This window comes from Oncorhynchus masou, chromosome 28, assembly GCF_036934945.1.
Source record: "Oncorhynchus masou masou isolate Uvic2021 chromosome 28, UVic_Omas_1.1, whole genome shotgun sequence".
NCBI lineage: Eukaryota > Metazoa > Chordata > Actinopteri > Salmoniformes > Salmonidae > Oncorhynchus > Oncorhynchus masou.
The window spans coordinates 8,258,784-8,268,607 of NC_088239.1; positions in this window are offsets into that span (position 1 = coordinate 8,258,784).

The following is a 9,824-nucleotide window of genomic DNA, read 5'->3' on the forward strand; positions in this document are numbered from 1 at the left end:
GAAAAACAAACAGGAAACAGGGTTAAAGTCCACCACTTCAAACAGGAAACCGAAACAGGGTTAAAGTCCACCACTTCAGAGAGGAAACAGGGTTAAAGTCCACCACTTCAGAAAGGAAACAGGGTTAAAGTCCACCACTTTAGACAGGAAACAGGGTTAAAGTCCACCACTTCAGACAGGAAACAGAAACAGGGTTAAAGTCCACCACTTCAAACAGGAAACAGGGTTAAAGTCCACCACTTCAAACAGGAAACAGGGTTAAAGTCCACCACTTCAGACAGGAAACAGAAACAAAGTTAAAGTCCACCACTTCAAACAGGAAACAGGGTTAAAGTCCACCACTTCAAACAGGAAACAGAAACAGGGTTAAAGTCCACCACTTCAGACAGGAAACAGGGTTAAAGTACACCACTTCAGACAGGAAACAGGGTTAAAGTCCACCACTTCAAACAGGAAACAGAAACAGGGTTAAAGTCCACCACTTCAAACAGGAAACAGGGTTAAAGTCCACCACTTCAGACAGGAAACAGAAACAGGGTTAAAGTCCACCACTTCAGACAGGAAACAGAAACAGGGTTAAAGTCCACCACTTCAGACAGGAAACTGAAACAGGGTTAAAGTCCACCACTTCAGACAGGAAACAGGGTTAAAGTCCACCACCTCAGACAGGAAACAGAAACAGGGCTAAAGTCCACCACTTCAGACAGGAAACAGAGAGAGAGAGAGAGAGAAAACAAAAATATGGTAATGTTCTGTCACAATTAGAGAGAGATGGAAAACGAACCTGTAATTAACCTAAGTCAATATCTAACTAACACAACATACCGTGACAAAACATAAGTGAAAATGCCAGTCTATGACCTGGTCTGCAAAGGCTGGCTTTGGAAACACAGAGTATGACAAGAAAATCAACAACAGTGCCATCTAGCAGTGCTTAGCTATTACTGCATGGACATGACTTTAAATACCCAGTGAAGTCAAAAACCTGATTTGCCTATACCTTTCCACACTATGAGGATGGAATTATACTATGAAACTGTGAAAATTATGATATTGCCCTTTTAGTGTAAGAGTTGTGTTTTAGGTCGACACCACCAGGCGGTAAATGAGTTAATAGACCAATAAGAAAGAGAGTTCCAAACCTCTCTGCCAATAACAGCTCGTTCTCAGTTTTCCCCTCCCCACTCAGACGAATCCCAGACAGTCCGAGCTAAATTCTTGCTTGAGAAATTGCTCTTTGCTTAAGAAGCTATTATTTCATTTTTACCATTTTAATTGAAAACAATCACAGTAAGGTACCCAGAAATAATTTAATATTGAGATTTAAAACAGCTGCATGGGACCTTTTGTTCCAGTCATGATGGAGTACAGTTTTCCTACAATGTTTTTCAAGTTAATTAGCTGTAAATTCTATGGACTGTGATTGGTCAATATGCCCCTCTGGAGGTAGTGCACGACATTCACCCGTCAGACGCCCTGGAAAAACTCCAGGAAAAACTCCTGGCCCTGGGGAGGATGAAAACATTAAACCTTTACACAGACGAAGGAACAACGACTGTGATTGGACAGAAACTGACACTGGCTGAGCTGGCTGTCTGCAAGGTTGCATATTACACTTTGCATCTGTCATTAAAAATATACTCGTACATTATGAAACCAAACGTTATTTGTCAAATGTGCCAAAAACAACAGGTGTAAGTAGACCTTACAGTGAAATGCTTTCATACAGGCCCTTAACCAACTATACAGTTTTAAGAAAATCCCTAAAAAAATTAAGAGATAATAATAACAAATAATTAAAGAGCAACAGTAAATAACAATAGTGAGACTATATACAGGGGGTACTGGTATAGAGTCAATGTGCGGGGGCACCGGAGTCAAGGTAATTGAGGTAATTATGTACATGTAGGTAGAGCTATTAAAGTGGCTATGCATAGATAATAACAAAGAGCAGTAGCAGCATGGGGGGAGGGGGGGGGGTTCAATGCGAATAGCCTGGGTAGCCATTTAATTAGCTGTTCAGGAGGCTTATGGCTTAGGGGTAGAAGCTGTCTAGAAGCCTCTTGGACCTAGACTTGGCACTCCGGTACCGCTTGCCGTGCGGTAGAAGAGAGAAAAGTCTGACTTGGGTGGCTGGAGTCTTTGACAATTTTTAAGGCTTTCCTCTGTCACCGCCTGGTATAGAGGTCCTGGACGACAGGAAGCTTGACCCTGGTGATGTACTGGGCCGTTCGCACTAACCTCTGTAGTGCCTTGCGGTCGAAGGCCCGAGCAGTTGCCATACCAGGCAGTGATGCAACCAGTCAGGATGCTCTCGATGTTGCAGCTGTAGAACCTTTTGAGGATCTCAGGACCCATGCCAAATTGTTTTAGTCTCCTGAGGGGGAATAGGTTTTGTCGTGTCCTCCTCACAAATGTCTTGGTGTTCTTGGACCATGTTAGTTTGTTGGTGATGTGGACGCCAAGGAACTTGAACCTTCTCCACTACAGCCCCGTCGATGAGAATGGGGGCGTGCTCGGTTCTCCTTTTCCTGTAGTCCACAATCATCTCCTTTGATCACGTTGAGGGAGAGGTTGTTGTCCTGGCACGACACGGTCAGGTCTCTGACCTCCTCCCTATAGGCTGTCTCAGAGTTGTCAGTGTCGTGTCTTTACTATCATTAAATTAAAGACTTCGTTGTTATCAAAGATTCTCTGTAATTAGTATTATGCGATTAGACTGATTGATCATGTGACTGTAATTAACTAGGAAGTCGGGGCACCAAGGAAAATATTCAGATTATAATTTCCCAATATAACCTTTCAGATATTTTATATCTGATCAATTAGTCTTCGAATTAATGAATTATTTACTTTACCTCACGTTAGTCTCATTCCAAACGTCGTAAATTGTTGGTTATCTGCACAAACCCAGTCTTCACTATGAGTCATCCATACATCTATTGTCTTAAATCATTTATTTATTAACTAACCATACAATCACAGAAAGGCATAAACAAACAGTAGATATTTTCAAGGAAATGATAAGAGTTCCCCTAGTGGGATAAACCGGTATCGCGGCTTGGTGGACACAAAGGGAAGTGGGGGTCAACTGAGATGAGACACTACAAAGTTGATCATTATAACAATTGAAATGCTAATCCTTTGAACATGAACTCTCACTCATTCGGGAACAATTGCAATCAATATATATATTTACGCTCAGTGTGTTGTCTTGATCGCTGTTGAAAAGTTGTTTATTTTGTAGAATTGTCCGTCTCTCTCTCTCTCTCTCTCTCTCTCTCTCTCTCTCTCTCTCTCTCTCTCTCTCGCTCTCTCTCTCTCGCTCTCTCTCTCTCGCTCTCTCTCTCTCGCTCTCTCTCAGTTAGAGGGGATAGTTCAGAGCGACATTCATTCATGTTGCTGTAGAATGGATGTTACGGCAGTTGTCGTTCTTCGCGTTCAATGATACTGAATTCCTAGCAACAGACTAGTAATTAATATCAAAGACTTATTCTTATTCTGTCGGTATCGATAGTCTAAGAGTTTAACCACGTGGTATGGTTAAAAGATTCAGCAATGGTCTGCAACCTTCGTCCACTCATAACAGAGAAAACATGGTCTACTTGAGGAATTCTCAAGATTTTTTTTTTTTCCCGGAATTGCAGAAAAGGGGCTGTCCCAGGATGCCTGACCCTAACTGGGCTCATGGGCGGTCCTCTGATTTAGTTCAACTCAAAAGGGAATTGGAGTTTCCTTCATTAAACAGTCCAAAATCACATTACACAATTTCACAAACAGTATCATACTCACTCATTAATCTTATACAACAACTAGACGCAAACCTCATATCTGAGGCTTTTATATAAACAGCGTTATGGTAATGTGGCCGTCTCCCATGAGCTTCCCCAAGTTGTAACAAACGGACCAGCTCGTAGCTGGATTCTTCACCGATCTTTTATACCTTCTCCGGAAAACATTGTTCGGACCTCATGTTCTGTGAGGTGGAATAAATTCCTTTGTTCTCTATTAAACTTTACTCTATCTCTATACTGTGTGGCCATGAGGAGATAATCTCCTCCAGGAATTTACAACCTCTCTCTGATCACAGCAGTCTGGTTGTAGAAGCAGAGAGCGGGGGATGGTGCTCGCTGTACCCAAAGAGGGTGGTCAGGAAGTCCAGGATCCAGTTGCAGAGGGAGGTGTTTAGTCCCAGGGTCCTTAGCTTAGTGATGAGCTTTGAGGTGACTATGGTGTTGAATGCTGAGCTGTAGTCAATGAATATCATTCTCACATAGGTGTTCCTTTTGTCCAGTATGTCATCACTATTGTGTTGATTGATTTATTCCAGTCAATCATTTGGGATTGAAAAGGCCTGGGAAGTCTAACCGGCCGAAGTCTGAGTATAAACCACATTTGACCACGTTCAAATTTTCTCAGAACACAAATATATGGGCATATTAATGAAAACATGATGTTATGTTTTCTCTCGCCCAGATGTTATCAGCTTCTCTAGGTTTCCTGTAGCTGGGGTAGTTATCCGTAGGCTTCTCTAGGCTTCCTGTAGCTGGGGTTGTTATCCGTAGGCTTCTCTAGGCTTCCTGTAGCTGTGGTTGTTATCAGTAGGCTTCTCTAGGCTTCCTGTAGCTGGGGTTGTTATCAGTAGGCTTCTCTAGGCTTCCTGTAGCTGTGGTTGTTATCAGTAGGCTTCTCTAGGCTTCCTGTAGCTGTGGTTGTTATCAGTAGGCTTCTCTAGGCTTCCTGTAGCTGTGGTTGTTATCCGTAGGCTTCTCTAGGCTTCCTGTAGCTGTGGTTGTTATCAGTAGGCTTCTCTGGGCTTCCTGTAGCTGTGGTTGTTATCAGTAGGCTTCTCTGGGCTTCCTGTAGCTGTAGTTGTTATCAGTAGGCTTCTCTAGGCTTCCTGTAGCTGTGGTTGTTATCCGTAGGCTTCTCTGGGCTTCCTGTAGCTGTGGTTGTTATCATTAGGCTTCTCTAGGCTTCCTGCAGATGTGGTTGTTATCAGTAGGCTTCTCTAGGCTTCCTGTAGCTGTGGTTGTTATCCGTAGGCTTCTCTGGGCTTCCTGTAGCTGTAGTTGTTATCAGTAGGCTTCTCTAGGCTTCCTGTAGCTGTAGTTGTTATCAGTAGGCTTCTCTAGGCTTCCTGTAGCTGTGGTTGTTATCAGTAGGCTTCTCTAGGCTTCCTGTAGCTGTGGTTGTTATCAGTAGGCTTCTCTGGGCTTCCTGTAGCTGTGGTTGTTATCAGTAGGCTTCTCTGGGCTTCCTGTAGCTGTGGTTGTTATCAGTAGGCTTCTCTGGGCTTCCTGTAGCTGTGGTTGTTATCAGTAGGCTTCTCTAGGCTACCTGTAGCTGTGGTTGTTATCAGTAGGCTTCTCTGGGCTACCTGTAGCTGTGGTTGTTATCAGTAGGCTTCTCTGGGCTTCCTGTAGCTGTGGTTGTTATCAGTAGGCTTCTCTGGGCTTCCTGTAGCTGTGGTTGTTATCAGTAGGCTTCTCTGGGCTTCCTGTAGCTGTGGTTGTTATCAGTAGGCTTCTCTGGGCTTCCTGTAGCTGTGGTTGTTATCAGTAGGCTTCTCTGGGCTTCCTGTAGCTGTGGTTGTTATCAGTAGGCTTCTCTGGGCTTCCTGTAGCTGTGGTTGTTATCAGTAGGCTTCTCTGGGCTTCCTGTAGCTGTGGTTGTTATCAGTAGGCTTCTCTGGGCTTCCTGTAGCTGTGGTTGTTATCAGTAGGCTTCTCTGGGCTTCCTGTAGCTGTGGTTGTTATCAGTAGGCTTCTCTGGGCTTCCTGTAGCTGTGGTTGTTATCAGTAGGCTTCTCTAGGCTTCCTGTAGCTGTGGTTGTTATCAGTAGGCTTCTCTGGGCTTCCTGTAGCTGTGGTTGTTATCAGTAGGCTTCTCTGGGCTTCCTGTAGCTGTGGTTGTTATCAGTAGGCTTCTCTAGGCTTCCTGTAGCTGTGGTTGTTATCAGTAGGCTTCTCTGGGCTTCCTGTAGCTGTGGTTGTTATCAGTAGGCTTCTCTGGGCTTCCTGTAGCTGTGGTTGTTATCAGTAGGCTTCTCTGGGCTTCCTGTAGCTGTGGTTGTTATCAGTAGGCTTCTCTGGGCTTCCTGTAGCTGTGGTTGTTATCAGTAGGCTTCTCTGGGCTTCCTGTAGCTGTGGTTGTTATCAGTAGGCTTCTCTGGGCTTCCTGTAGCTGTGGTTGTTATCAGTAGGCTTCTCTAGGCTTCCTGTAGCTGTGGTTGTTATCAGTAGGCTTCTCTGGGCTTCCTGTAGCTGTGGTTGTTATCAGTAGGCTTCTCTGGGCTTCCTGTAGCTGTGGTTGTTATCAGTAGGCTTCTCTAGGCTTCCTGTAGCTGTGGTTGTTATCAGTAGGCTTCTCTGGGCTTCCTGTAGCTGTGGTTGTTATCAGTAGGCTTCTCTGGGCTTCCTGTAGCTGTGGTTGTTATCAGTAGGCTTCTCTGGGCTTCCTGTAGCTGTGGTTGTTATCAGTAGGCTTCTCTGGGCTTCCTGTAGCTGTGGTTGTTATCAGTAGGCTTCTCTAGGCTTCCTGTAGCTGTGGTTGTTATCATTAGGCTTCTCTGGGCTTCCTGTAGCTGTGGTTGTTATCAGTAGGCTTCTCTCGGCTTCCTGTAGCTGTGGTTGTTATCAGTAGGCTTCTCTGGGCTTTCTGTAGCTGTGGTTGTTATCAGTAGGCTTCTCTCGGCTTCCTGTAGCTGTGGTTGTTATCAGTAGGCTTCTCTAGGCTTCCTGTAGCTGTGGTTGTTATCAGTAGGCTTCTCTGGGCTTCCTGTAGCTGTGGTTGTTATCAGTAGGCTTCTCTGGGCTTCCTGTAGCTGTGGTTGTTATCAGTAGGCTTCTCTGGGCTTCCTGTAGCTGTGGTTGTTATCAGTATCAGACTGAAGCACAGACTAATTGTGCACGTTGACAAATCATTCCGGGTTTTTTGGTGGTGGCGGTGGCGGTGGGTATGAGCTTCCATATAAAACAGCTCGTCGAGGTAAATTCACTTAATTTGTTTTCAGTACCAGTTAGCTGTTACTACTTGCAATGATTTGCATAATACTGAATAAAATGAAGCCTGGTTTGTTGTAATGTTGTAAGTCCTACTGTATTTTATATTCATGTGAGATGGTTAACGTTCATTTATGATAGGACAACGTTACCTGATGAAGAAATGCTGTTGTAACAATTAACCCTGTGCTTTTGTCTAAAATGTAATGAAGCCTACAGACGACAAAATAAACCATTTAAATGTCTGCATATACATGCTTGTGAATTGTTACGTCATTCAAGAGTGTAATATGTTTTTTAAAAGAAACGTTTATGTCATTGTTGAATAGTTTGTGCTTATTGGCTAGCGGCCACTATGATATTTACGGTCAATTTGAGCTGTGGACCAAGAATGTCGAGTTGCCAGCCACAACGAACTCCAAGGCAAGGATGTAACGTGATTCGAAAAGTAGGACTGGCTTTTACCACCCCACTCCTCAGACTCTCCTATCTCATTATGGGAATAGGGCCGAAGAGAGCAGAGGGTGTGAGTATGACAGTAAATAGATTTTTACTTGCTTGACATTCCTGCTATTTGCACTGTCACTCTGACATTTGCTGTGATCAATGTAGTGAAAGATCCTGCTTGTCAAGGGACTTTTTCACATTCAATTATAGAGAAGGAAGGAGCTAGAGACATAGAGAGAGCGAGAGAAAGCGAGAGCGAGAGAGAGCGAGAGAGAGCGCGAGAGAGAGCGCGAGAGAGAGAGCGAGAGAGAGCAAGAGAGAGAGCGAGAGAGAGCAAGAGAGAGAGAGCAAGAGAGAGAGAGAGAAAGAGAGAGAAAGAGCGCGAGAGAGAGAGCAAGAGAGAGAGAGCAAGAGAGAGAGAGCGAAAGAGAGCGCGTGAGAGAGAGAGAAAGAAACTGCCATTTGCTTTTCATTTTCAGTTCTTGTGATCTCAAGCACACGAGTTGTAGTTCATGGTGTCCCTCAGAATGTCGAGTCCAGAAAGAAGTGCTGGCTTAATAAGAAACTTTGGAGCAGAGAAAAGCAATATGAACTTTTGACTGAATGTCTCTCCACTCTTCCAGTCAGCATTTGACAAACTCTGTCCATGAAATAATAACTTTTACTTCTCACTCGCTTTCCCCTTGTTATTTTTCTTGCTTGTTCTGATATTGTGTGTGTGCGTCGTGTGTGTGTGTTGCCTATGGGTCTCTGTTCACACGGCATGAGCCCGGCTGGACCCAGCTGTGACCCACTGGGCTCATCAGACACCGCCTCCTGACCCAAAGACCACTTGGAAATGAAGTTCTGGACACAGTGGTGGAAAAATTACTAAATTCTCATACTTGAGTAAAAGTATAGATACATTAATAGAAAATGACTCAAGTAAAAGTGAGTCATCCAGTAAAATACTACTTGAGTAAAAGTATAAAAGTACCTAAGTATCAAAAGTAAATGTATTGCTAAAATATACTTAAGTATCAAAAGTAAATGTATTGCTAAAATATACTTAAGTATCAAAAGTAAATGTATTGCTAAAATATACTTAAGTATCAAAAGTAAAGGTACAAATAATTTTAAAAAATCCTTATATTAAGCAAACCATCCAACAATTCTATTGTTTTTTTAAATGTATTTACGGATACTCAGACATCATTTACAAACAAAGCATTTGTGTTTAGTGAGTCCACCAGATCAGAGGTAGCAGGGATGACTAGAGATGTTCTCTGTTTAGTGAGTCCACCAGATCAGAGGTAGCAGGGATGTCCAGAGATGTTCTCTGTTTAGTGAGTCCACCAGATCAGAGGCAGCAGGGATGACCAGAGATGTTCTCTGTTTAGTGAGTCCACCAGATCAGAGGTAGCAGGGATGACCAGAGATGTTCTCTGTTTAGTGAGTCCACCAGATCAGAGGTAGCAGGGATGACCAGAGATGTTCTCTGTTTAGTGAGTCCACCAGATCAGAGGTAGCAGGGATGACCAGAGATGTTCTCTGTTTAGTGAGTCCACCAGATCAGAGGTAGCAGGGATGACCAGAGATGTTCTCTGTTTAGTGAGTCCGCCAGATCAGAGGTAGCAGGGATGACCAGAGATGTTCTCTGTTTAGTGAGTCCGCCAGATCAGAGGTAGCAGGGATGACCAGAGATGTTCTCTGTTTAGTGAGTCCGCCAGATCAGAGGTAGCAGGGATGACCAGAGATGTTCTCTGTTTAGTGAGTCCGCCAGATCAGAGGTAGCAGGGATGACCAGAGATGTTCTCTGTTTAGTGAGTCCGCCAGATCAGAGGTAGCAGGGATGACCAGAGATGTTCTCTGTTTAGTGAGTCCGCCAGATCAGAGGAAGCAGGGATGACCAGAGATGTTCTCTGTTTAGTGAGTCCGCCAGATCAGAGGTAGCAGGGATGACCAGAGATGTTCTCTGTTTAGTGAGTCCTCCAGATCAGAGGTAGCAGGGATGACCAGGGATGTTCTCTCTTTAGTGAGTCCACCAGATCAGAGGCAGTAGGGAGTCCACCAGATCAGAGGCAGCGAGGATGACCAGAGATGTTCTCTGTTTAGTGAGTCCGCCAGATCAGAGGAAGCAGGGATGACCAGAGATGTTCTCTGTTTAGTGAGTCCGCCAGATCAGAGGCAGCAGGGATGACCAGGGATGTTCTCTCTTTAGTGAGTCCACCAGATCAGGGGCAGTAGGGAGTCCACCAGATCAGAGGCAGCGAGGATGACCAGAGATGTTCTCTGTTTAGTGAGTCCTCCAGATCAGAGGCAGCAGGGATGACCAGAGATGTTCTCTAGGTAAGTGCCTGAATTTGACAATTTTCCTCTCCTATTAAGCATTTA